The 27,973-nt window shown below is 41.8% G+C and overlaps 1 protein-coding gene across 5 annotated transcripts in view; it reads left to right on the forward strand.

The window, feature by feature from the left end:
• The window catches only part of Large1 (LARGE xylosyl- and glucuronyltransferase 1), a 533,170-nt gene that overhangs the window by 209,709 nt on the left and 295,488 nt on the right, over positions 1 to 27,973 (forward strand). The gene's annotated exons all lie outside the window — the stretch shown is intronic.

The raw sequence follows: 27,973 nt of genomic DNA on the forward strand, positions 1-27,973 counted from the left end.
TTCTAGTCCATCTTTGTAATGATCCTAATCTTTTGGAGGAGGGGACTCCTACCATGTGATTACCTCAGTTTGAACCTTCTGTATGTTGGTTTGCTGCCACAACCAAGGACCAAAAACTGAGTGGTGTAAATGATACTACCTGCTGCTGAGTCCAGAAGTCTGGAAGTCTAGGTTTTGAACAAGCTTTGGTGCCTATTTAGGCTTTAGCAAAGGGCTACTACTCTAAGTACCTCTTCTGGCCTCCCCTAGTTCCTCCTGTCCCAAATGTCTTCCCATTAAAAGTATTATATTGTATCAAACATTACTAGAATGTATATTGATCATATGTATCTACCTTCCTTCAACTTTCCCTAGTGCCTCCACCAAGTCTCCTTGCCAACTTCATTGCTCCTTTTGATTCCACTATTGTTGTTAATAACCCTTGAGTCCAATTAATGCTGTTCATGTGTCCACACATAGATGGCTGACCATGGAGGAGGGAAGGGTACAGACTTTTGAGTCCTTTTTACCGGGCACTTTATAGACAGTAGAGACAAAGCAGTGATGCAAACATTGAGATCTCAGGTATCTTGTATTTTTAATGTCAAATACTGGATTATGCTCTGGAGAAAAATGGGTAGTCATGTGGGGGATGTTGATTGGTGCCAAGTGGTTCAGGTGGTGTCCCCTTTCTATCCATGCAAGATGTGAGTGAGTGTTTAAGACAGGTAGATGGTTTCATACTAGTTGAATAATGCATGAATGCAGGTTAAGTTTTAGAAAAAAAATGCTAAGTTAGAGCAGTGTCAGATTTTAAATGTCTTGGAAGTATCTAGGAAATGAATACTGATAACCAAGAAAGGGGAAGGTAGCTCTGATGGAGGAGAGCTATCTGTCTATGTTACTTTCATTGGTTAATTAATAAAGAAAACTGCCTTGGCCCTTTAAGAGAACAGAAAATTAGGTAGGCAGAGTAGACAGAACAGAATGCTGGGTAGCAGGTAGTGGGGAGACACTTCAGGCAGTTGCCATATGCAGTTGCCATGGTTCTCCTCTCTGAGATGGACGCAGGTTAAGACCTCTCCTGGTAAGCCACCCCTCATGGTGCTATATAAATTACTAAATATGGGTTAGAGGAAGATGTGAAAATTAGCCAATAAGAGGCTGAAACTATGGGCCAGGCAGTGTTTTAAAAGAATACAGTTTCCGTGTAATTATTTTGGGCAAAGCTAGCCGGGTGGCGGGACACAGCCCCACCGCTCCTTCTACATAGCTCAGATGCATAATAGAACATTTGGAAGGTTCTGCCACATTCAAAGTGAACATTGGCCTAAAAGTCCCTTCAGAAAAGGTTTCAAGGAGTTCACCATTTAGAACCCCAAATCTTTCTATCCATGTTTCTGTTTTAGAGTACTGAAGTGCCATGCCTCTTTTCTGAAATCTTAGTGTTGCTGAATTCAGGCCCTTCTGGACCATTTTTGGGGCTGTGAGTCTGCTATCCTGTTTCCAGGAGCCCAAATCATTAGTACACATGTGGTTTAAACTATGCTTCTGGCCCATGGAGAATGCTGCTGTTCTTACATAGGTGCTACATATCTGTTTTAGGAGCCCAGTCCTAAACTAGTTGCTCTGGGTGCTAATTATGCAAAGAGCCATATGGAAAGTTCTGCAGATGGCTGATATGGGGGTCACAGTCTGAATCTGCTGAATCAGAATTTGGGGGATAGTGGACTGGCATATATTTATAGCATACTTTAAACATGATGCTGCTGTTTGCTCAGGTTTAAGATTTCCTGCCCTAACACACTGGTGTGGTTCTCCTTAGATTCAGTTCTGTCAAAAGAATAAGAGGAAAGAAATAATCTGGGTAGGTGATGTCACCTGTGACCCCACAAGGATACCTTGACCATGTGGTGCTGCTGCCTATGATGTTCCTCTTCCCCAGTGCAATTTGGAAGGATTTTGTTCAGCTTTGGGAGCCTGTCATTGATAACTATAGCGCCCTTGATCATGGTATGTCATTAAGAAACTCAGGGAGATTTGGATCAACCAGAAGCAGCAGCAGAGGGAGAATTAGCTGGCTCGACCACAAGTGATAAAAATAGAACTGATGCTTAGAATTTTCTTCTTAACTCTTATGGATCATTTGGTCATCTCCATTTGTAACATGTCTTTCATGTACACACTAGGGACATAATGTTTTCTGTGTTCAATATACCCGAATTGGTGATCCCCGTCTTCAGATCTCAGGTTCTATGCCATTATTCTTTGGCATGCTGCCTTTAGGAGAAATACAAAGCAGTTTTTTACAGCTGTCAAAATAGTATCTCCTCACAAAGTGTCCCACTGTATATTTATAGTTTTACAAATTGGATTCCTTATCTGTGTGGTTATTTTTATCATGCTCCTTTCGGCTGTCTCTAGGTCCTTCTGATTCTTGCTGAGCTGCACAAATATATCTTCCTTAGGTGCCTTTTTGGTCAATGCATTCTGTATTCAATTTGACCTCCTGCACTTTGGATTTTCCCACCCTTTTCCCAGAGATACAGATCTGGGCATGTGTTTGTCTTTGCTTGAATATCCTAAGTTGTATGTACATCATACAATATCATACAACTCAGTGTACTAGCTAATATTCATAGTCGTGCAATCCTATATGTATTTGTTACCCTAGTGATGTGGGAGAGTCTTCTGTTTGTGCTGATTGCATTTGTTAATAAAGAAACTGCCTTGGCCCATTTAATAGGCTCGCCCTTACGTGGGTGGAGTAGACAGAACAGGAAGAAGGAAGTGAGGTAGATGGCTCAGTCAGATGCCACGCCTCTCCTAAGTGAGACAGTTGCCATGCCTCTCCTCTCTGAGCCAGTCGCCATGAAGCCAGCCACCAGGTCAGACTGCCGTGCCTCTCCTCAGGGAGACAGATGCGATGAAGCTCCGGCCCAAGATGGACATATGCTAGAATCTTCCTGGTAAGGCACCACTTCGTGGTGCTACACAGATTATTAGATATGGGTTAATCAAGATGTGAGTAAGAGGCTGAAACTAATGGGCCAGGCAGTATTTAAATGAATACAATTTGTGTGTTGTCATTTGGGGGCATAAGCTACCTGATGGCCGGGAGCCGGGCGGGATGAAAAGCAGGCCCATCGCAGCACATCACTACAGAATGGTGCCCAACATGGGGCTCAAACCCCATTAAATACTTGGGCTACTCTGGTTTTCAATATTATAAGATATATATATATATATATATATATATATATATATATATATATATATGGAATAATTTCAGGGGTTAGAAACTAGCACAGTCTAGGATTTGATTGTTCCAGGTTCTATTCCCTGTATTCCTAGACATTCTGCAATGACCTGTGGTCCTCTGGGTCTCTATTATATCATGTAGAGTAGGCACAGTGGCAATCCACAATGTTTTCATCATCCAAGAGACAGACCTATGAATATAAGATGCTGTGAGCTTGGTCTTGTGGTTTTCTGTCATGTAGAGAATATTAAAACCTCTTTCTGTTGCTGTGATAAAATACCCTGACAAATGCAGCATAAGGAAGAGTTTATCTGTGCCTATCGAAGAGAGAAAAATAATTATGGCATGCTGTAGTCAGTCCACTTTCTCCACTTTGCACAGTCCATGATGCTCTATCTAGAGAAGCAGCATTCCACATCACTTAACGTAATCAAGACAGTTCCTCACAAGCAAGACCAGAGACCCACCTCCACGTGATTATAGATTCTGTTGAGCAGATGTGAGCCATCACATGGAGACAGTTATTTTATCAGAAGCACATAGATGGCTATTTCTGATCCAGATCTGCATTTTACAGGAAACAGTACCTTGACTAATGTAGCAGAGAACTGTGAATCCTTTTGCTCTTACTGAGTACCCAGTCTGGGAAGCAAAAGACATCAAGCTGTGTGTGCTCTTGTTCACTCTCTCCTAAAGGACCTCTGGGAAATTCTCAGCAGGAGATTCTTAAGTCATCTTCATGTAAAAACAAATGCAGTAGCAGTTTTTCTGTCAGAATACCCTCCAATGTCCAATATGAATGGAGTATCTCTGCCAGAAGCCTAATATCCAGAGCCATGTGACATAGCTCATGATACCAGATGAATTGTGTAGTGAGGAGCGGCGGGCTGCATCCCGCCACTCGGCTTCCTCACTGCTAGCTTTACACGCGAAATAACAACACACAAACTGTATTCATTTAAACACTGCCTGGCCCATTAGTTTCAGCCTCTTATTAGCTAATTCTCACATCTTTCTTTAACCCATTTCTAATAATCTGTGTGGCACCACAAAGTGGTGTCTTAGCGGGAAGGATTCAGCATGTCTGACCTGGTGGCTGGCTTCATGGCGACTGCCTCCATGAGGAGAGACATGGCGGTCTGACTAACTTCCAAGCATTCTGTTCTGTCTACTCCACCCACCTAAGGGCTGGCCTATCAAATTAGCCAGGCAGTTTCCTTTATTAACCAATGAAATCAACTCAAACAGAACACTCTCAATATCAGAATTGTGTAAGGAGCAAGAGTCATGTTAATACATTATCATAATGAAAGAACCCCAGAGTGGGGAGACTCTCACTCAAGTCTCGGGATAACACGACTCCCCCCCCCCCCCCAGTAACTCACGAGAGACCATCCTTGCTGCAATCACACGAGGTTTAATGATGAGATGAGAACCAGTGCACTGGGGCTGAGCGAAACTCATAACTCACACAGGGGAAGAGTTTGACCCCGAGTGGCCGGGAGAAGGAGTTTTTAAGGGAAGAAACCACAGCCCAGTGATCCAAAAGGGGCAAGGAGAGTGTAGAAAATTCTGAAAATACCAGTGATGATCACTAGGGGGGCAACTCCCTGCCTCTCAAGATCACTCTCACGGTCATAATCAGCTAGTTCCTGAAACATAGTATTCCAAAATACCAATGATAATTACAAGGGGGAAACTCCCTGTTTCTCAAGATTATTCTCAAGATTACAATCTAACTTTATCTTCAGCTAGTTCCTGAAACACAGTCACTGAACTGGCTAATCCTAGATTTCTGATTCTTCTCTTCCTGCTTAGATTTTTGGCTATTTTCTTCCTGCTGGGTGCGGGGGGGGGGGGGGGGGGGGGGGGCGGTGGGGGGAACCTGGATTTATCCAGGGCTTTCTTTGGGGAGACCTGGATTTATACAGGTCTTTCAATACCTGTATGGTAGATCTTTATTGTATTATTAAATAATAGGATTTCATTATTATTTCTAGCCTTGGCATGAAAGTATAGGAAATGTCTATAAAAGCGCTAAGTTACTGGTCTGTGGTGGCGCACGCCTTCAATCCCTACACTTGGGAGGCAGAGGCAGGCAGATCTTTGTGAGTTCAAGGCCATCCTGGTCTGTAACATGAATGGCTAGGCTTGCTTGTTTGGGTTTCTGTCCTGCCCGGTACCCCACAGCCAGCAAGCCCCAAATAAATAACACAGAGATCTTTTTAAGTTATAAAGCTGATTGGCCCATTAGCTCTAGCCTCTCACTGGCTAACTCTCATAACTTGATTAACCCATTTTTCTGATCTATGTTAGCCATGTGGCTCAGTATCTTTTTTCAGTGGATCAGATTACATCCTATCCTGCTGCTTCAGTGGTTTGGGCAGGAGTGGGAGAAATCAACTTCCTCCTTCCCAGAGTTCTCCTGTTCTCATTACATCATTTCTACTTCCTGTCTGGTTTTCCCACCTTTACCTCCTGACTGGCCAATCAGTGTTTTATTTAAAACATGATTGACAGATTACAGTTTTTCCGCACCAGTGGTTTACAAGAGCTAGTTCCTGGACAGGCTCCAAGGCTATAGAGAAACCCTGTCTCAAAAAACAAAAACAAAACAAACAAACAGATAAAAACATAACAAGAAAACAACAACAGCAACAACAAAAACCCCACTAGGTTGTACTCTTTAAAACCATGGCCAAAAGGTGAATTGTTCTAAAAGCAGATTCCAAGACAGATAAGAAAGAGAAGTTTAAGAAAAACAAATGAGAGAAAAGTCAAAACAAATAGGAAAGAGATTTTGTTACTGAAATACTGTTTTTAAAAATGTTTTTTTACATTTAAATTGTATTTTCAAAAAAAGAAATCCAAACTGTATGTTATTGGTAGTGTGTGTGTGTGTGTGTGTGTGTGTGTGTATGACAATTTGGGATTTTGGACTTCTGTTCCATAGCAGAAGATTATCAGATTGATGAATCATTATATATTTAAATGCTATAAATTGAAGTCATGATGCATAGATAAGGACTTCTAAAGAATTCTTTCCTTCAATTTTCCCAGAAAGGGTGGCGGGTCAACAAGAGGGTCACAAGCTCAATCATGAATAAAGAAAGCCATAGTTAATAATTTTGCTATACTTTGTCCTACTTATCTGTTTCTTTAAAATATTATAAGTATGATTTTAGGCACCTGCTCTTGGTTCCTTTGGCTTTCTTATTACTCCCAGGCACTAGACCCTTCAATTGACACTGGTATTTTGAAATCCCTGGTTTTTCAATGCATGTTAAGGACAGTGTTCTCCTTATCCTTCTGGGTATGTTGACATCATCTGCTATAGCATACTTTCCTAGAAAAAGAGAGGCACGCTCTTTAGAGACATTCCCTCTCATAAGCCAAGATAAATATAACAGAATGAAGTCATCAGATGAGGTGAAAGGGACATTGCTGGTATTTCCATCTAACTTGTTCCTCAGTGCTGAAGCATCTTCATGGGCAGGTGCAGACATTCAAAGCTTTGCTAGTTGGTGACAGTGATGGAAGCTTTCTCTAGGAAGTCAGCCCTGTTCCATGATGCAGTGAGTCAGCCCAGGTGTGTGAGTGGGCAGGGTGTGCTCTAGCGTGCACCCAGCGTGGAGCTATACTTGTTGTGAAATGCATCTTCTTCAAATTTCCAGAGAGGGGTCTCTTATGTGAGCTCTGGATTTTGACAAATGGAATACTTTGGGATATGGTATTTATTTCTGCTGAATATCTGACTTGATTAGCATGGAACAACACATGGAGAACAGGCTAGATCCCTACCTAACCTCATCCTTCTCATGGTGTACAATCAGGAAGCACATTCTCCCTCCCATTGTGGCTTCCAAAGGAAGTGTGCTTTACATATGCAAATGTGAGCCTCAAGTTTCACTTAATAATTATCAGCTGGAGATTCTATTGATGAGCAGCTGAAGCTACTCATCAGGGAAGAATCTGTAAGTTAACCATTTATGGGTTTCCCTGTAGCCTGCTGCCTCACATCAGCATTTTGAATACTCTGGTGATTGCAGACCCTAGATGCTGATTTTCCCTATTCACTTATCCTGCCTGGCCTGAGTATGGCAGCTCTTTAGTATCCCGCCCCTGACCATCCTCCTTCTGTGTTAGAGGTTCAAGGGACAGTGAAGATTCAGCTCTATTTGCAGGAGCAGCAAATTTCTAGGAGGCTCTAGAAGTAATGACCTCCTCACCCTGCAGCTGCTTTGCCCCTACTCCCACAGCTTACTATTAAAAGTTCACAGGGTGCACTGGATGGTGTGGTCAGGATGTCAGGCCCAGGCATTCTTTTGCCTTCATTTTCCAGTCTCCTGCAGCTATGCTCTCCATCTGGGGTATCTCATAGCATAGTGGGCTATCTCTGTCCACTATGTTGCTGTGGAAGAACCTGGGTGGAGTTCAGTGCACTTTAGAAAGGCGCTCATTTAAAGCTCTTGGTGTTCATTATTTTATAGGAATTTCTTTACTTTTCTGATTCTTAGTGAAACTATCCTTTTTCAGATCTTTCTCGTATGTGTAGTGAGATATTCCCACCTTGTTACTGGAAAATGCAACCTTTATTTTCTGCTAAATGCTATTTAGAGGCAGAATGTGAAATGAAGTATAGAAAGAGCTTACACATGGCAAGTTACTCAAGTTCAGCAGGCTTCTGATTCTTTCTCTTTAATTTATGGACACTAAAACCTGCCTCAGAACTACAACAATGAGTTGGGCTATGTTAGATTCATCCAGGCAAAGTGGATGGTAGGTAAGAGAAGTGGAACACCCATCCTCACTTCAACCTGTTTCTAGTAAGTGTCAGGTTCAGTAATTATTTCTATACATTCCTGATTGTGACATTCAGGTCTATCTGGTTGTCTCTATGCCCTGGCGATAGCATGGTGGATTAATCAGGTCTACAGAAATTCTGTCACTGTTGAATTTGTGCTTAAGAGATAGAGACAGACCAAGAGGAAGGGAACATAAATGTTTTCAGTGCAATCCTAATTAGTCTGTTATTAAAATCCTGAAGTCAGATATTAAGGGGTGAAATCTGAAAGATCAGAGAATCAGAGCAGCCAGCCACTAGAGCTCTTACCTCCACGAAATCCTTAGACCAAATGGTGTTTCCTGTTTCTACAAGTTCCCAAACTTAATAATATGAGCTCCTGTCTCCTCCTGCCTTATATTCCTGTATCCACCTCCCTACTTCTGGTATTAAAGGTCTCTACCTCCTGGTTTTGTTTTTCTTTTAGACTGATTCAATCTGGTGTAGGCCATGTGGCATCGAACTCCTGATCTTTCTGCTTCATCCTCCCAAATGTTGGGATTAAAGGTGTGTACCGCCACTGCCTGGCCTCTAAGGTTAACTAGTGTGTAGGTCCACCCTCTGATCTCCAGGCATGCTTTATTTGTCAGAAACAAAATATCTCCACAAGTATTAATTTTGGAGAGAGCCTTGTGATGTTTTGCAGTAGAAGATGTGCCAGAGTTGGAGAGAGAGAGACCCAAGGCTTCAGAGTGCGTCTCTAAGGAGTGGCGCTGAAACAGGTTCTTTCTGAAAGGATCAGAGCTATCACTCTCAGGGAAACATTGCTAGGAAACATCCAGAAAGCCAGTGTGGCAGGCAGAGAGGCCACAATGGACAGCATTTAAAGTCGGTTAGATAGCTTAGGCCAGGTAACTGTTGGTGAGACACTGTAAAGTCGTTGGGTCTGGCTTTATGTTTGATGGGAACTGTGGGGAAAGAGATTGAGTTAGGTAGGTGAGTGGTTCGGTGGTCATTGCAAACATCTAAGCAAGAGTGATGTGGTCAGAACTGAAGTTAGAGCAACAATTTAGGTGTCATCTAGAGAATTTAGGTGTAATTTAGAGAAAGAACTAATATTTTAATATATTCCTGATGGGTATGAAGAGAGAAATTCAGTGCAGTGTTGCAACAAGTATCAGCGTGATGTCATCATCAGAAAATACTTTTTACCAGTACAGTGAACACCCCAACAGGAATTCAGCTGACTTTTATTGAGTCACAATGTGAGGCAGGTTGTACATGCAGCCTTGGTGTGTAAAAGAAGAGAGTCATTTCTAGGCAAAGGGCTGACCAGGCAGGTCATATATATATATATATATATATATATATATATATATATATATATATATATATATATATATATCCTAGGCAGGATTCTTGAGCTGGTGTTGAAAGGTCACTGTTAATTCACCAAGTTAAAAGGAAAAAAGCTTGTAAATGACATAGATCTATTTCCCCACATACATTCCATTTTCCTGGATGTAGCTCACACCTTGCATATATGGGGACCCCCAAAACCATGTCTTTCTGAAGATGAGATTATGGTGTGCAGGGGATTCCATAGCAATTCCTGAAGGTCCAGAAACTCTTGAGCCATAACCCATCCTGCTGTATATACCATTATGATCTTGGCACTGGTTCTGAGTCATTAGGCACCTGCTCTGCCATGACTCTTCTCTTTGCACTGTGAATTAGGATCTAACATCTCAGGCTCTACTACCAAAGGCTTTACTTAGGTCCTGGGTATCTTTCAAGGTTTCTACTTCCCCCCAAAACAATCCCAGTTTTGCTTCACAGTGAAGTCAAGCCAGGAGTTTTAAGGGTGGGTAGTGCTTCAGTGGTTAGGAGCATCCACACTGCTCTTGCATGGTTGACATTACAACCAACTGTAACATCAGCACCATGGGATCTATCTTGTGAACTGCACTAATGTATACATACAACCACATAGACACACATAATTAACAACAATAAAAGTAAATCTTTTTCAAAACAATTTCTTATTGAAATTACCTGGCACGAGTGAGAAGGAAACATGGAACACACAACAAATCCTTTTAGGAGTTTATTAGAGGGTGTTTATTAGAGGCCTGGGGAATCAGTGTGCAGAGAGAGAGAGAGAGGAAGATGGTGAATCCAGCTTTTTAAAAGCTGCCTAGTACATGCACATAGGGGGTTGGCGTGACTACATCATATGCAGATGACAGGCTCACGCATGCCCACAAGGCTTTAGCTCAATCATATGTGGATGGAACCATGCATGCACTGAGGTGGGTCACTTAGGGCCCTTTTAACATTCATGCACGTCCATGCCCTAGGGCGTTTGGCACAACGTGGCTCTAGACCTGCAAGTGCAGACTTATTTGTTGCAGAATAATTACATTCCACCCTTTTGTTTATTATAAAAATTTGGGGGGTTATGGGTCTTAATGGTTGGGAACGGGTCATCATAAGGTCTGTCATGACTGCTTCACGCTGACTTTGTGGGCATCGTTGATGATTTTTTTGGGCGTTGGGGTGTGGCGATGCTTGACCACGTCCTGGGGTAGCTGATTACTGTTGTTAATCCCGGGTCTGTGGAACTGATTAGCAGGCAGCTTGTACCTGAAAAGATGCTGGAAAGGCTGGGAAAAAATTTCGATCACGGTGATTAAGGGAGGAGAGTACCAAGGTGGAAGATAGAGGGGGGTTCTTTGGGAGGGAGAGAGGAGGGAATTTCCCAGGGGTTCCCTAGACCAGGAATGATAAGGGAAGAATTAAATGATACTTATTCTGGGTGAGTCTGGTCCGTTTAGTTAGGTCCAATTGACTCCCTGGAGCTTATGGCACTTGTTTTCCTTTAGAATCATGGTATTACCTTAACATCCAGGAGACACTGCTGCAGTCAGTGATAAACCTGTTGTGTTAAAGTCTGTTTTGTGAGTTCTTTGGAGTTTGGGGCTGCAAATTTGTTTTTGTTTTTTAGTACCTTGACTTTTGACAGTCCTTTTACCTCTGGCTCTATGTTTAATGATGGTCCCTGTAATAACAGCTGAGTGGTTAACTGGAAATTTAGGCATGACATTGGAGATATGGAGAAGTTGGTAAAACAGATAGCAGAAAGAGGAAGAGGGAGAGTATGAGGAGTTTTTTTGCACAGGAGAGTTGAGTAAGGACGAGACTTTTATTTTTCTGGACCTGGAGAAAGAGTGGCTGATCTTGGTGCCCTCTAGAACTTAAGGGAACAGGGCCCTGTTTGAGGGATTATCTTGAGCTGGAAGAGTAAAAGGTTTAAGATGGGACAGGTGACTCCAATGAGGAAGTCCCTTGAGCTTGGCAGCTGTGGGAGTTACAAGAATTACTTTAAAGGGGCCCTGCCATTTAGGGGAAAAGGGTGAGGGTGTTGGTCTGGGGAAGAGAAGAGTTCCTGATCCCGTATTTTAATCAGTGGTGGGCATGAATTAACACATGGTTGAGGTAATGAGTAGTCAGTGAAATCCCATAATGGGGAGTTTAAATGGGATAACAGCAGAGTAAGCAGATGATCAGGAAGGGGAGATGATTTAGGTGAGAGGCCGGGTTTTAAAACTGGCTGCCTATACATGAGTTCAATGGGCGAGATGAAAAGGGGGCTTAGAGGAGAGCCGTAAGCCTTAGAAGGGCCAAAGGCAAAGTTTTACCCAGTTACGTGAAGCTCCTGTGCCATCTTAACAAGAACATTTTTAAAGGAACGGTTAGTTCATTCTACCTTCCCTGAAGACTGAGGGTAGAATGGGATATGAAAATACCAGGGAATGTTAAGAGCCTTAGACAAAGTTTGAGAAATCTGGGAAGTAAACTCTGGGCCCTTATCCAACTGAAGACAGATTGGGATTCCAAACCGGGGGATGATTTCTCAGAGAAGAACATCGGAAATTGTCTGGGCCCTCTTATTAGTGGTGGGAAACACTTCAATCCACCCAGACATGGTGTCCACCAAAACCAGGAGATATTTAACTCTTCTGACCATGGGCATATAAGTAAAATCCATCTGCCAGTCAGTTCCTGGAAGGGAGCCCTTGGCCTGGTGGGTGGGAAAAGGGAAACTATAGTAGTTGGTCTTGGGATCTGACTTTTGACAGATTTTATAAGAGGCGGTGATAGCTTGTAAGAACTCTAAGTCCTCAGAGCTGGGTTGGAGGTGAGCCTTGACAAAATGAAACAGAGCTTTGCTATTAGGCTGAAAGAGCTGATGTAGGTAGGACAAAATTTGTTGGGTGTCAGGACGTGTCTGTGAGAATATAGGCTGTACTATATGAACCCCCTGAGGTGATTGAGGTAGGTTTGGGCTCTGGAATGCTGCTGTTCTAGGTGCTTGGTCAGCTCAGTTATTTCCCTGGGAAATAATGTAACTGTCAGTCTGATGAGACCAACTGTGAATAATTCCTATAGCTTAGAGGAGATGGGAGGATTTTAACAGGTCCATAATGTAACCTTTTTAGTTATGGGTCCTCCTTTCATCGTAAAAAGCCCACCCTCCTTCCAGATAGCTGCATGGTACAGGAGGATATGAAAGGCATATTTGGAATCTATGTAAACATTTAAAGGTTTTCCATTTGCTGACTGTAAGCCATGGGTAAGGGCTGTTAACTCAGCCTGCTGATTAGTGGTATGGTCAGGGAGTGCCTGTGCTTCTATTATGCCAGTATCTGACACTATGGCTTAGTCTGCTCTACGGGTCCCATCACATAAAAAGGAGCTGCCATCTGTGTACCAGGTATAATTTGGCCTGGGACAGTTTGCCCTACTATATATGTTAGGTGTGGGGAAATAGATCCTCTAAGTTCTCTATGTAGGAGTGAGATGGGGAATAATTAATGTTAGTTTGAGAGGTAGGAGATTTGAGATATTAAGAGGTGGGCAGCATTGGAAAGTGAATGTGGCATCTACTACTAGTGCCACCTGGAGGGAAAGAACTCAGGAAGGGGGTAAGGTTTGTCAGCCTTTGTAAGTTAAGGGGTGGGACAAATTGTGGTGGGAGAAGGCATTGGTGGGAAACCCAAAAGTTAGTTTATTTGACTCACAAATCAGAGGTTCAGCACGACTAAAGCACGTATGCAGGGTGCCCAGCCCTGAGTGGTGAGGTCCAGCTTCTTTGACAGGTATGCTACAGGTGCAAAGGAAGGTCCCAGCTGATGTCCTAGGACCCCAAGGGCATAGAGGGAGAAAGGATGAGTTAAATCTGGGAAATGAAAAGCTGGCCCTGGATAAGGGCTTGCTGGAGTCTCTGGAAGGATTTAGTAATGGGATGGAGAAGGGGCTCATGCAGAGAGCCCAGAGCTGCCTCCTATAAGGGGCGGGCAAGGAGAGAAAAAGAGGGGATCCAGGAATGCAGGAAGCCAGCTATTCCTAGGAATAATGAAACCTCTTCTTTTGTGGATGGAACTGCAAGGGACTGAATTAGCTTTTTTCTGTCTAGGGTAATAGCTTTTTGGGTTGGGGTAATAGTTAATCCTAACTAAATGACCTGAGAGATAGATATTTAGGCCTTAGAAGGTGAGATTCTATAGCCCCTTTTGGATAGGAAATTTAAAAGAGTGGCGCTATCAGTTTTGCTGTTCTCCAATGATGGACTGCAAGGTAAAATATCATTCATATACTGTATGGGTTTAGACTTAGGGAGAGACAATGAGAGATCAGAAGCTAAAGCCTGACCAGTCAGGTGTGGGCTGTCCAGGAATCCTTGGGGAAGGACAGCCCAGGTGAGCTGTGTGGAGAGGTGAGTGCCAGGGTCAGTCCCGGTGAAGGCAAAGATGTTTTGAGATTGAGAGCTGAGAGGAATAGAGAAGAAAGCACCTGTGCAATATGTTGAAGTGCTGTTCTGAAACAATGACATTTTGTTAAGCTGAACTCATGAGAAATATCTCCTGCTGCCTTCTTTCCTAGTCTACCCTAGTAATATCCTGTCCTTCATTTCTGATTTCCTTGAAATTGCTCATTTGGATTTGTGGAGAAAGTAACTGATAGAGGTGTCCTTCCTGTATTTCTCTAACAATGTAACTTTCACTAATTGAATTCTAGCAGTAATGACAGTTAAGGTAACTGACAGTGAGGAATGAGGGCACTAGAAAGGGGAGCTGTTACTTCTAGGCAAGGGCTGTCCAGGCAAGCTTTAATTTGTTTTTAATTTATAATGAAACTGAGCATGATAACATTCTTTTAGGTCATATGGCAATTTATAGCAGCTGGATAGTATGAAAAAAATTGTCTACATTCACAAAAAGGATTGCTTCGGTTTTTGTTTGAAATATAGAAAAGCACTGTGTGTGTGGCAGTCTCCCATAGTGCCATGGGGTAACTCTGCAGTCATCACTAACATTAATCAAATACAAATGGATCCCTATCTTTCTTTGATATCAAGCTCTTCGTGATAATCCAAACCCTTCTTTTCAATGTTTTTACTGAGATTAGCTCCTTGATGAACACTGAATGGTGAAGGTGGCCTACAAGCAAGTTGACATTCTCAGGTTAAGCCAAGTACTTGCTGTGATCTGTGTCAAAGTCAGTTGAGTGGAGAAGAGGTAAGAACTATCAGAGGGCCTTGAGAATATGGTTGAAGTCATCCCTCAGCAATACTATAAGGTTTGCTGACGGGATCTGATCACCCATGTGATTGCTCATTTCCAGGAAGTAAGTGGAAATAGGTTAGGGAGATGGCTCAGTGCAGAAAACTCTTACAGCACAAGTGTGAGTACTTGAGGTTAGATCCCCAGCATCCACATTAATAAATATAGCTTAAATATGGCGGTCTGCTTGTAATCCCAGCTTTTGTGGGGGAACATGGAATCCTTGAACATGTTGGCTAGCTACATTAGCTCACCAGTGAGCTTTGGGTTCAGCCAAAAGATGCTGCCTCTGTATATATGATAGAGCACAATCAGTGTAGATGCTCCGAGTAAACTCACATTTGCACACTCAAATGTACATAGGTGCTTATGCATGCACATACCACATATACATACGTGCGTATACAAAGGGGAAGAAAAGAAAACTTCCTGTGCATAATTTCTAATGATCAGTATGGAAACGACTGTCACTGACATAAATCAGAACGAACACTAATGCCTCTTGACCCTTTCTCTCTTCAGATTAAGTCTTTCAGTCCCAAGCCATCCATGGCATTTGTGATCATCATCTGAGAGAAGGGTACCGAAGTCTGAGTGGGCTATTTTCTCATTCCCATCACATTGAGAGAAAGCACTGGATAGCCAAGCATGACATGTCTTCACCACCAAAGTGGTAGAATTAAAAGTGTGTACCACAAAACCCAGATTATATGGTACTGAGAATAGAACCCAGGCTTCTGGCATTCGTCAATCTATCTACCAAGTGAGCTATATCCTTAGCCTACCATTGAACCCTTTTAAAATATAGATCTTATTTAAATTATATGTATGTGGCTGTATCTGTATGTACAAGTTAGTATAAGAGCTCAAAAGGTCAGAAGGGGGTATTAGATCATCTGCAGTTAGAATTATAGGTGTTTGTGGGCCCCCAGACATGAGTACTGGGAATTAATCATGTCATCTGCAAGAGCAGTGAGTGCCCTTAGTCTATAGTTATAACCCTTTTGGACTCTTCTTTGTAGTAGTTCTTATCTCTTCACTGAAAGTCTGGATTTTGCTGGACTGCCACACTTTACAAGTAGGGGTGGATGGTGTCAGAGCTTTGTCTCTCTGTTACTTGTCATTCAGATCTTTATTTATCTATGATGTGAATTGGATGTTGTTGCCCATACTCTCCCTTAAAAGAAATCATTCCAATAATTTTTGAGTACATCCACCAGGTAGGATGGCAATTTAAAGTTCATGTCAAGCAGAGCTTCATAAACTGGATACAGCATATTGTTCTACACCCTGAATTTGATTATTGAAATAAAAATTTAAAACCTTGTTCAAGAATCGTCCCATGTGGCCAACTGAATTTGTTTTATATTTAAGCTACAAAGAAACATGTGTACACACAAACACAGATACACTCATACATACCACCTCATTAGAACATTTTACATAACATTTTACTGTAAAATATAATGCTTCTAGCACATGTGACTTGTGACTATTAGAAACAGTACTAGATTATATAAGGATTGAATATTTCATAGAAAATTATACATTTATCACATAGATTTTTTTTTAAAGTTAGATCAGTGGGGAAACATTTATAAAGCCTTTCACCTTGAGTATTTCTCAACAAAAAGGTCAGCAGCAGGTTGGGAGATGGAGAAACTAGAAACCCTAGAATATTTCTGTATGTCTTTTATGATCAAGAGTCACAGTGATAACTTGGTGAGCCTTGGAGCTCACTTTGCACAGATAGCAAAGCATGCTGTGTTTCCCATGATCTAGTGTAGCAATTGGACACAGTTTTCTGTGTTGTTAGATCATGGGAAACACAGCCCAATAAGCTGGGCACAGTGAAAAGCTGCTTCCTTTACCTACAATCAGAATATCATCTGCTAAAATAAGTGATGTCATTGAAGCTGTGCTAAAAGGAATTGGTATTAATGGGTAAGTAGAATCAGAGAGAAACCGAAAGGAGTGGAGTATTAATTTGTTGTGGTTTTTACTGGTCAGTTCTCAGAAGTTCAGGTGAATGTGTAGTTGTGGTTTCTGGAATACCATCTTCTCTTTCCCCACCAATGCTATTTGCTAAACTGTCTTATGGTTACATTGGAGACAAGACTCAACTGTCAAGGAGATGAATTGACTGTAGACAGAGGTCTTTTGCCTTGTTTGGTGGCAATTTGATTGCTCCTCACTCATCTCTTCTGTTAATTCTTATTTTCTTAGCCATCAAAAGAATTGTCTGCAGTTAGAAGCAGATTTATCTGTCCTGCTATAAACACAGTAGATGGAAGACCCACTGCTTTAAGCATACTGAGCTTTGGGATATTTGGCCAAAAAATTGCAAAGTTTTATATCATTGAATTAGAAAGAGAAACAAAACATAACCAAAAAATGTGATTATTGATCATAAGGACATAGTTCAAGCCAAAACCCTAGGTATAGATCGAGCAGATTGTTACTAAATATGTCTATTATCTCCCTTTAATGAAGTCCTTTAAGGGAAAGGTCTTGAGACTAGTTCCATGGGGGAGAGAATAGAGATCATGCTGCAGATCAAGGAGAGTGGAGTCCATACCTCCTTCCCTCTGGCATAGTGGTGGTGGATTCTTTTTCAAAGCTTACAAAGTTTTTTCTTATTGTCATTCTTCCTTTGTCAGAAAATCACTGAGGCCTTTGTTGGAACTCATGCTTTTTTTTCCCTCCCCTCCCCACCTTCCCTTTGCCATAGATAACTTCCAGAAAATCACTTCAGGAAAATCTTTGGGTGAAGCATTCTCTGTTTACCCACAACAGTCAGGCAGTCCTTGCCTGCTTTTCTTTCCCTTCTCTTTCTCAGTGCAAATGTGGTGCTGTTCTCCCTGAAACTTCTATGATTTCGGACCATGGTGTAGCTAAAAGTGTACTTGTAACTCGCCCTGGTGCACTAACTGCCTACAAGTGCAAAAACTGATGACATATTAGTATACTCAGCTTTCATAGAGTGTTTCGGGAGCATGCTTCTTTTTAAGTGAAGCTTTCAAGATCAGCTTCAGCTTTTTAAACTTTTCTAAAATGATTTTGTCTTCAACGTGTTGTCTGTTTCGCATTTTGAAGTGATAATGAAGGAGTGTGTGAATTTGTGTGTGTGTGTGTGTGTGTGCTTTAATCACAAGATGCTTCATGAACATGCCTGTGTTATGTGGAAATAGAAACATGCAGAAATTCAGTGTAACTCAGGCCTGTCAACATCCCAGAGGGAAGGGGAGCAGCCTGGCCACTGGACCTACTTCATAGACAACCCTAGTTGAGACAGGAAGAACATTAGGGGAACCAAATGGCCCATAAACTTTGAGGAGCTAAAACACCAGTATCTTAGCTACTTTTCTGTTGCTATGATAAAACACCATGACCAAAGCATCTTGTATAGGAAAGAGTTTATTTGGATTTATGATTCCAGGGTAATTAATGGTGTAGGGAAGGCCTGGTTGCAGGTACAAGAAACTGGTGCTCAACACAAACCACATGGAGAGAATGAAAACTGAGAATGCCACGACTTTGAAACTGTTGTGTCCAGATTACTACCCGCAGAGAAAGATCACCAGAGAGGCCCAGACTGTAATAAGCAAGGTTTAATCAGCATAATACAAACATGTTTGGAACTCATCTCCTTCCCCGTTGTAATGAGGTAGAGAGGAGTTGTGGCTCCTCTGTGGGGTAAGCTTTTAAAGGCATAACTACAAAGAGACTCTTTTGAAGCTGCTTTGGCATGGGTGCAAGGACTTTTGCTCCCTCCCATCCTGCTAAGTCAGCTTTTTCCTTGTTCTTAGAGCAAGGCCACTGTTCCCGAGTTAGTCCATCTTTATCAGCTTGTACCACGTGGCTGACTAGGCTAAGCTAAGCGACCTTGTGCTTGGAATCTCCCAGGTGGGAGAGGGGAAGGCCACTATCTTTTTGGGAAAACATTCTGCTAGGAAATTTCTTCTCGCCCCTTTGAGAATAAGGGGTGAGGGTCCTACAGAAACTTTGAAGATTGCTTCCAGTGACATACTTCTTCCACCAAGGCTATGCTACCTAAAGAGTGCTATCAACTGGGAACCAAGTATTCAAACATCTGAGTCTGTGGAGAGCATTCTCATTAAATACCACAATCAGGAAATGGGCATTACTGCTTATGTGACACAAGCTGCTTTAAGAAGGTAGTAGAAGTAAAGGCAAGAGGACAGGACCCTGGTGAGAGCCACACTGCTCTGAAGGGGATAAAGCTTTCTTTGTACATGAGACAGAGGGTCTGGCATGATGCACAGGACAGTCTTTCTCCTCTTTGGTTACATGCGAAAATCTCATTCAGGGCTGCTTTCTGTGCTGAGAACTAGAGGCCTTAACTCAAGAGGTTTTTAGCTTACTCATCTGATTAAGGTCTGTGTATACACCAGGTAGTAGGGTAGCTACACTTTGTGATATATGAATGTGTTTAATATGTGTATTTTTGTGTCTGTGTGTGCATATGAGTAAGCCAGAAGAGGACGTTAGGCATCCTGCTTTATCATTCTTTACCTATTCCTTTCAGATAGAGTCTCTTTTCATTGAACCTGGAACTCATTATTTTTCTGCTATGCTGATTGGCCAGGGAGCCACAGTGGTCTTCCTGTCTGGCTGTAGGTGACTTCTATGTGGCTGTTGAGGAACCTCACGCTTGCATGAGAATCATTCTTAACCTTGACGTGATGGACTTCTGCACATTTTCAAACTACCAATGCGATAGAAATGAGGTTGAAGGACATTAATTCATAAGATCTATGTGGGAAGCTATAAGAATAATGAGAATAAGGATATACTGGAGTCAGGGAGTTAACCAAGAAGTCCAGTATGATGTGTTAGTACAAAAACTTAAGAGACCTTGCACACAATCTCCAAATCTGAGTTACTTCTTATTGTTTCTAAGTCAGATTCTTCTAGTACATAGCCACATCCATTTGACATCTTGACATATGAAGGTTAGAACCATGCCAGGAGTACAGCTTTCTTTAAGTATGGCTCTGAGTACAGGATTTTGGTACCTGTATTTAAGATCTGACTAGAAGAGCCAAAGGCACAATGAAGTCTGGCTCAATCTGGAAATGAATACTGCAACTGTGTCCATTTACAAGTGAGTGACTGATCCTATACCAAGTGACATGCCAGCCATCTATCGAGATTGCAGGATAGTCAACACATAAAAATTGATTATCATTTAGGACATTGTGGACAACAGGTCTCTAATCCCTGCCATTACACCACACAAAGATTGTTTTGTTCTGAATCTTAGATGTTTTACTTTATTCAGAGCATTCATCTAGAGTGGATTCAAATCTAATGATAAAGTTCTTGCTTGTTCAGAATTTATGGAGGGAGGAGAAGGCAGTTATCAACTGAGGTTTTGAATAATGTCTTGGTTGAAATTTTTAACTAAAAGTGGGCTGTACTAGATTAACACATGTGCATATACTTTATCATAGAAAGAAGCACTGGGTTCATAAATAGACTATAACAAAAAACAAAGTTAGGGTTAGGGAAGGGGCTGGAGGAAGAATGAAGAAAAACATTACACAATCTCAGCTGAATCTCAGTGCTGGTTAATAAGTACATATAGCCACAGCTCTGTCTCAGCATTTACATATGGACACTTTGAGTTACAGAAAAATGCAGTACTTTGCTTACGTCTGTTAACTTGTAAATAGAAGGTCATAGTTTAAGCTTAGTTATTCTTAATTCCCATTGTTTCCACTTCGTTTGATTTTTCTAGTGGCCTTGGTTCTCTCTCCCACTTCTTTCAACGTGAACTATTATAGTCTCTCATTAAATAACCGGATGTTTGAGATTTATTAGGTTTGTATTTTTCATAGGTTTTTAAATATTTTATCTCTAGAGTGTAAAAGGAGCTGCAGGCAGGCCTGCTTTTTGTTCCGCCCAGCTCCGAGCCACCTGGATAGCTTATGCCCCGAAATAACAACACACAAATTGTATTCTTTTAAACACTGCTTGGCCCATTAGCTCCAGCCTCTTACTCACATCTTGATTAACCCATTTCTATTAATGTGTGTAGCACCACGAGGTGGTGGCTTACAGGGAAGATTTTAACCTGCCACTGTCTCAGAGAGGAGAGTAATGGTGACTGACTCACTGCCTTCTTCCTCCCAGCATTCTATTCTGTTTACTCTGCCTACCTAATTTTCTGTCCTATCAAAGGGCCAAGGCAGTTTCTTTATTAACCAATGAAAGTAACACATAGACAGATGACCCTCCTCCATCATTTCCCCTTTTTCTGTTTAAACAAAAAATAAAGACTTTAACTTTAACGTAGTAAAATTACATATAACAAAACAGTTATCAAGCAAGAATTACAGTTACAATATTTAGATCTATTTTATCTTTTATCATAACTAAGGAAAACTATAACTATCTATTTATTCTTGAACTCCATCAAAGACTCCAGAAGGATATAATATTACTTCAGCAAACAAGGAATAAGCAACTTCCAAACTCTAGAAATGACAGAGACATCTCGCTGCCTGGACAGTCACCCAAAGTTCCTTTGTACCGTTTGGGCATCCATCTTTGGCCTACAGGCCCGTAGTATCCAGCAGACATTTCCATGAAGCAGGAAAATTCAAAGACAGTTCAGTCACTTTTTGCTGTGTCCTGCAGAATATCTCGCAGACTCTTTCATGAGTCAGGAACGCCGAAAGACCATCTCACCTTTAGGCAAGTGCAGCAGTCCTCTGTCTGCGGGTTCTTTGTGTCCAGTTCATGCATCAGTCCAGGCAAGAGCAGTTTCTTGCCCAAATAGCTAACCAACTCCATAAGGAGCCTCTTCAATGCCCATCTTCCTCTCAAAGTAGATTGGTGTTGCCAGGAGCAGACATGTCTCATTGTCATGAAAAGTCCTAAGTTATTAAAACATTAAATACCATATTCTGTAGTCTTTGAAAGATATGAAGAATGCCTATCTAACTGAAATATATCTATGCACGTTTAGAAAATCTAACTAACATGACTACAAGCTTGACTATTATTGATGATTATCCATTAACAACCTATATATCCTAATACTACATTACATTTTGAAATGAACTACACAATCACAATACCTTAGTCAAGGTTAGAAATACATATACATATAACAAAATTGACCTTAAATTTATATCAATAGAGTAAAATTTATACCAATTTAAATTATTTATATCTATATCATTTCCCCCTTTAAATGTAAAAGAACATTTATAAACAATATTTGGGAATATGGACATAGTTATTTCTCTCCAAACTGCTTCATGCTGGATGGGGGCGCTGTTAATCAGATCTTTTATGGTGTAACCTATTCACCAGGTTCATCTCAGTCAGCAGTTGAGTGAAGTAATTTTTGAAGGTGTTCACAGCAACCTTTCAGCAGGGCGTGGTCTATAATACCATATTGGGATAGAAGCAGTCCACAGGGTCTCATCCTCTGTGAAAACAAGAGAAGACCCTCTCCAAAGCATCATATCCTTAGACCCAAATTCTGAAATGATAATACCCTTATGATATCCATTCTGGTTTACCTTGGCAGCCCATATAATAAAATGTCTCTCTGTACTTAGCTCCTTCACAGTCAAAAATTTTAAAGAAAACACAATGTACATAATCCAGACTCTCAGTGAATTTTCCACTTTTACGTGTCTTATTTTTCTTTATTTCTTTTAGTCTATAACTATCTTTACTCTGTCTCTTTAGAGACTTTACCCTTTTTAAACGCATTAACTTTATTCTCTATATCCTTTTTCTTCTCTCTCCCAAGCCTATGTGTGTCTATCTAACACTATGACCCATTTAAAGGTCTTTTATGTCTGAATCTGTCCTATTGTGAATCTGTAATTTTTTTACTATCCAGGAGCACTTCTTAAAATGCTAAGCACTTCTTAAAAAGTTAAGTTGCACCATGTAGAGGTAATACGGTACCACCTGTTTCCTGCCCAATCTAAACCTTAACTTCACTTTTATTATGGTAATTATGATAGTTCCTGCCTGAAGTCAGCATAGTTCAGCATGGTGGAGCTGCTCCTGCCTCAGAGCCATTTGGTGCCCCTGAGCCGCCCGCAGTTCCAGGCAGAAACTATGCTCAGCAGTCCAACCCAAGAATGAGCATGCAACACATAAACAGTTTTCATCTGAGTTACAGTCAAATCTGCCACACAGAGCACTGCACAGCCTGGAAACATCTCTGTGTATGGTGGTGTGAATCCACCTTGCTCTTCTGCCTGCCTAAGCCTGATCCCACAGTCTGTCCAGGCACAGTTGGGGAGCCCCGAGCCATTGGCATGGCCTCAGAGTACTTTGTTCCCAACCCTGAGTGGGCACACAAACATCCAGTCCCATAAAAGCTATTGGAATGCTTTAAAGCCAGAGTTTGCACTGGCGGCACAGCCCCAGGAATCCACGTTTTAAAATGAGCAGCTTTTATTCTGCTGCTATTGCTGAAACAGGAAATCTCTCTACGGCACATCCTAGCAAACAGCAAAAAGCTGTGTTAAACTCTCTCCCTTTTTTAAAAGCCCTCTCAGGTTTGTAAGTGGATTTAGTTGCCACATTAGGTGCCAATTTGTAAAAGGAGCTGGGCAGGCCTGCTTTTCGTTCCGCCCGGCACCCAGCCACCTGGCTAGCTTATGTCCCGAAATAACAACACACAAATTGTATTCTTTTAAACACTGCTTGGCCCAGCTCCAGCTTCTTACTGGCTAACTCTCACATCTAGATTAACCCATTTCTATTAATGTATGTAGCACCACGAGGTGGTGGCTTACCAGAAAGATTTTAACCTGTGCCTGTCTCAGAGAGGAGAGTCATGGTGACTGACTCACTGCCTTCTTCCTCCCAGCATTCTCTTCTGTTTACTCTGTCCTATCAAAGGGCCAAGGTAGTTTCTTTATTAACCAATGAAAGTAACACATAGACAGATGACCCTCCTCCATCACTAGAGTTTACAAACTCTTCCCTCTATCTCTTCTTCACATCCCTGTTAATTGCAGGTAAAGAAACTGGTATCAGACAGTGTCCTCCATGATTGGACTGTAGATCATTATGGTCATTTTATCAGTCAGGGGCCTCTAGAGAAGCAGAACCATGTATGGGTATTTTCACTGACACACTTACATGAGAGTGACTACATGCACACACACACACACACACACACAGAGAGAGAGAGAGAGAGAGAGAGAGAGAGAGAGAGAGAGAGAGAGAGAATAAGAGAATGAGTGTTTTTGATTGACTAGACTAAATAAACTCCTTGCAGATCAGCAGGTAAGGCAGCAAACTGGAAGCTCAAGGTGAGCCAGCACATAGTGGTCATTGCAGTCTGGAGGCCTGTGGTCAAGTAGAGGCAGTGATCAGTCTAGCCCACTTGCCAGCAGCCTAGAGACCCGACAGTGCAAGTGCTTTAGTTACTTCTGTTGAGTGTGTAAGCGGGAAATCTGAAGTCCAGGTACAATAGTGGTCAGGCAAGAAGGACTTCTGTTCCTCAGAGAAATAGTTGACTTTTCTGCTCGAACCAGTCCCCACAGTCCCCACACTCTTTTACTGTTTGGATGAGGCTCATGCACTCTAGAGAAGGAGTTCTTTACTCATTAGACTCATACAAATGCACAAGCCATCTTTAAAAAACATGCAACCATTGAAACACCAAATGTCTAGGAACCTCATGACCCAGTTAATTTGACATGTAAAATTGACCATCATAGTACACAGGCAGGTATTAATTTACTACAAATATATGTAAACTTGAGATTAGGCAATTAGAAACTTGCAAAAAAAAAGTTAGACTTCACGGACACACCAAGTCTGTGATCTGTAGACTCATCCTGTTGAGCATAGTGTACACTGACTTCTTTAGGTAGAGAAGGAGTTGCATATGTGGCAGCTCTATACCAGCCAAAGGTGTTAGGCACAAGACTGTACTTGTGGGATGGCAGGGGTAATTGCTGGGTCTTTACAACTGATAGCTTAAGAAAACATAGAGTGGTGGCAATTGTTTACTTAGACCATGGAATCTAATCCTGGGAGGGTTAATTATAGAATCTGACCCATAAGACATACTGCAAGAGAAGGCTACGACTTGCTCTTTACTCCTATTACCTCCAACTAAAGGTTTGGTGAAGCCCACTGAACAAAGTTAGGAACCAGCACATCAGGAACAAATAAAATAATCCAAATAAAAGGGAGCAGACTGTCAACATGGCAAAGCAATGGTGCCTCCTAGCCCTCACATCTAGTTGCTCACATCTAGTTGCTCAGTGACAGGATTATACAGCAGGGTTTCTCTGCACAGGAAGCCAGAGCTTAGAGGGAGTCTGCATTTCCCTCCTTTATCTTTTCCCCTTCCTTTCTTCCTTCTTCCCTCCTTCCCTCCCTTTTTTTTTTTTGCTTGTTTCTTAGTATGTATCTTTGGCCATTCTATAACTCGCTATGTAGACCAGGCTGGTCTCAAACTATTGGAGATCTGCCATATATGTGCTGGAATTAAAGGTGTGAGACCCCACACCCAGCTTCCCCCTTTTTCAAAAGAAGAAACTTGTTGAAAAGGTCAGGGCCTTGGGCAATGTGATGTGGCTTCAAAACAGACTAGACAGGACATTCATGTCCACTATTGGCACATTTTCCATTCCATGCTTTGGCACAATATGATTTTTGCCCTTTTAGGTGTCATTTCTTCTCACAAAGGATCACATTTTTCTTTTCTATGTACTTATAGGTGACAAATTTGTAGAGTCCTGAAAAGCAAGAAAACTTCTGCAAATGCTTGAGAACTAAGTTTAATTAAAACCAAATATGGCCCAGAACAGGCTGGAAACAGATTCAACAGGAATGTGATTTTCTATAAGCACGTCATTAAAGCTTGTAATTTTCATAAACAGGCTTGTGGGCTGGGAGGAAAGGAGCAAAAGGATAGGAAAGGAACCTGGTACTGGACCTTCCTTCTACGTTTTCCTGTGTGTGAACCTTGGCATAGTAAAGGCCAGGTGAAAAATGATGGGAGATGTCCTTTTGTGAAAATTATGTCAGAGGAAGCTAAAGCTGTGGCCACCTGCTTATACATTGCAGTCCTGTGCTCAGAACATCTGCTGTTATCAACAGGTTAAATTCTGTCTGTAACTCTATATTACCCTCTTTGAGATGGGGGTTATAGGAATCCCTATTTGGCAGGTGCCTCTTAGGAGGAGGCACAGCCCCCCCTTTTTTATTAAAAATTTCTGCCCCTCCCCACCTCCCATTTCCCTTCCCATCCCTCCACTCCCCTCCAGTCCAAGGAGCAGTCAGGGTTCCCTGCCCTGCGGGAAGTCCTAGGTCCTCCCCTCTCCTTCCAGGTCCAGGAAGATGCGCATCCAAGCAGACTAGGCTCCCCCAAAGCCAGTACATGCGGTAGGACCAAAACCCAGTGCCACAAGCACAGGATAAAACCGGACTCTCTGAACGTGGCGGACAATGAGGGCTGACTGAGAAGCCAAGGACAATGGCACAGCCCTCTTTTTTTGTTGTTATTTAGACCTCAAGCCTCCAACCTTGTTGCTATGCCACCATTTATGTTTTTGTTTCACAGAAGGGATTAGACGGTAGAGCATTAAAGTAAACTGCTAAGTCCTGTTGCTAAGTTTCCATAGTTCCTCAGGACCTTGGGTTCTCAGAGCTTCCTGCGTTCCTAATTCTTTCATGAAAGAAATAGCCCTCTCATTTCAAGAGACCTTTAACTCAGCCCCTTACTTGGGGTCATAGCCAGGTGTGGCATCAAGGAGAGTTCATTTCCTTCCTGCTGTGAAGTTTAATAGTGTCAGTCTCCTTGTCTGTACAGGCATAGTGACTACCTTGTCCTCTGATAATTAAGGCACTGTGTATGTAGGATAGAGTGTGCAAGAAACCCCTGTTATTCTCTGCATACCTTGGGAGTCTGCCTTCTCTTACCAACGAGATGTTCATCTTTATCTACCCTTCTCCAAGGTCCACATTCACTAAGCTATTCTACCTATCCCCCCGCCACCTTTAAAAATGGGAGCTCAAACTCTTTGTATCTGAGGATGACCTTGAAGTTTTGATCCTCCTAAGTGTTGGGGATATAGGTATTCACCAAGGTCTGGAGCTTCAAAGGAAGCTAAGGCCTCACACTTGTGAGACAAGCAGTCTCTCCACTGAGCATAGTTCTGTCCTGTCCTGTTTAATTCTCTTGGTGGAACCAAACATCGAGGCTGATTTCAAAAGCTGGGGAGGGGGCTTGTAATTAACTAACCCAGTTACAGTGTACTCCTGATCCATCTGTGATTTTATGTCCTCTGCAGATTCTGCCTCAACCTTTGATTTGTAATTCATGCCTTACTTCTTGCACTGATAGGCTCAGGAGCGTATCCAGCTAACCCTAAAGTGACTTTGGGTTAAATATAAAAGCAGTTATCTGTAAGGACATCAAATATCCTTGGCAGAGGCAAATGCCCATGCAGCATGGGCAGCACTGGTGAAACACATAGTGTGTGTGATTCATACCTTGATGGTACAGTTTGGAATCTCAGCCTGGACTGGGCTGCAAGCAAGACAACTTGGGTTGTGGACAAACAGAAGTGCATTTTAGCCAGTTAGGGAGATGGTCATTCTCCAGTCATGAGAGTTACAGATTGGAAACCTCTGAGACAGCTGTACTCAGGCTGGATCAAACAAAAAGGAGTGGCAGCCTTGTGTCTCTGGAATTCTTAATAGTCAGTATGCATTGGGTACTAATATATATAATATATGTATATATGTATATCAGTATATATATATATATCAGTACACATACACATATGGAGATATGCTAATTGCCTTTGCAAACTGGTGGTTTTTTTCAGATTGTAAAAACTAAAAAAGAAACCCAGTCAGTCAGCCTTGAGTTCATATGCTTATAAGTAGCATTATACAGGCAGAGGAGGCTTTCCTTGGGACATGATCCTTTCAAAACAGGATTTGGAAGATGACTTTAGGCATTCACTTAAGAACTTCACTTTATTCCCCCTTTTTCCTTTTGAGCTCTTCTACATTCTCAAGCTCCCACTTCTCAAACTTTCCATTCTTCCTTATTCATACATGTTATGTGACTTCTTGTTAAGAATGTTCATTTTCAAATATGTCATATGGAGAAGAAGGCATTGTCTTTAACTAGGAACAGTATTGAGAGTGTCTTTCTCTAAACAGTCTTATTTTTATTAGCATAATAAACCATTCTATTCTCACTTTTTCCCCATTTTAATATGTATGTTCTGAATTATCATTCACAGTCCATCTGCTTTCCTGCTAAGCAGTGGGATTGTGTCAAGA

This window comes from Arvicola amphibius, chromosome 15 (genome assembly GCF_903992535.2).
Source record: "Arvicola amphibius chromosome 15, mArvAmp1.2, whole genome shotgun sequence".
NCBI classification, from domain to species: Eukaryota; Metazoa; Chordata; class Mammalia; order Rodentia; family Cricetidae; genus Arvicola; species Arvicola amphibius.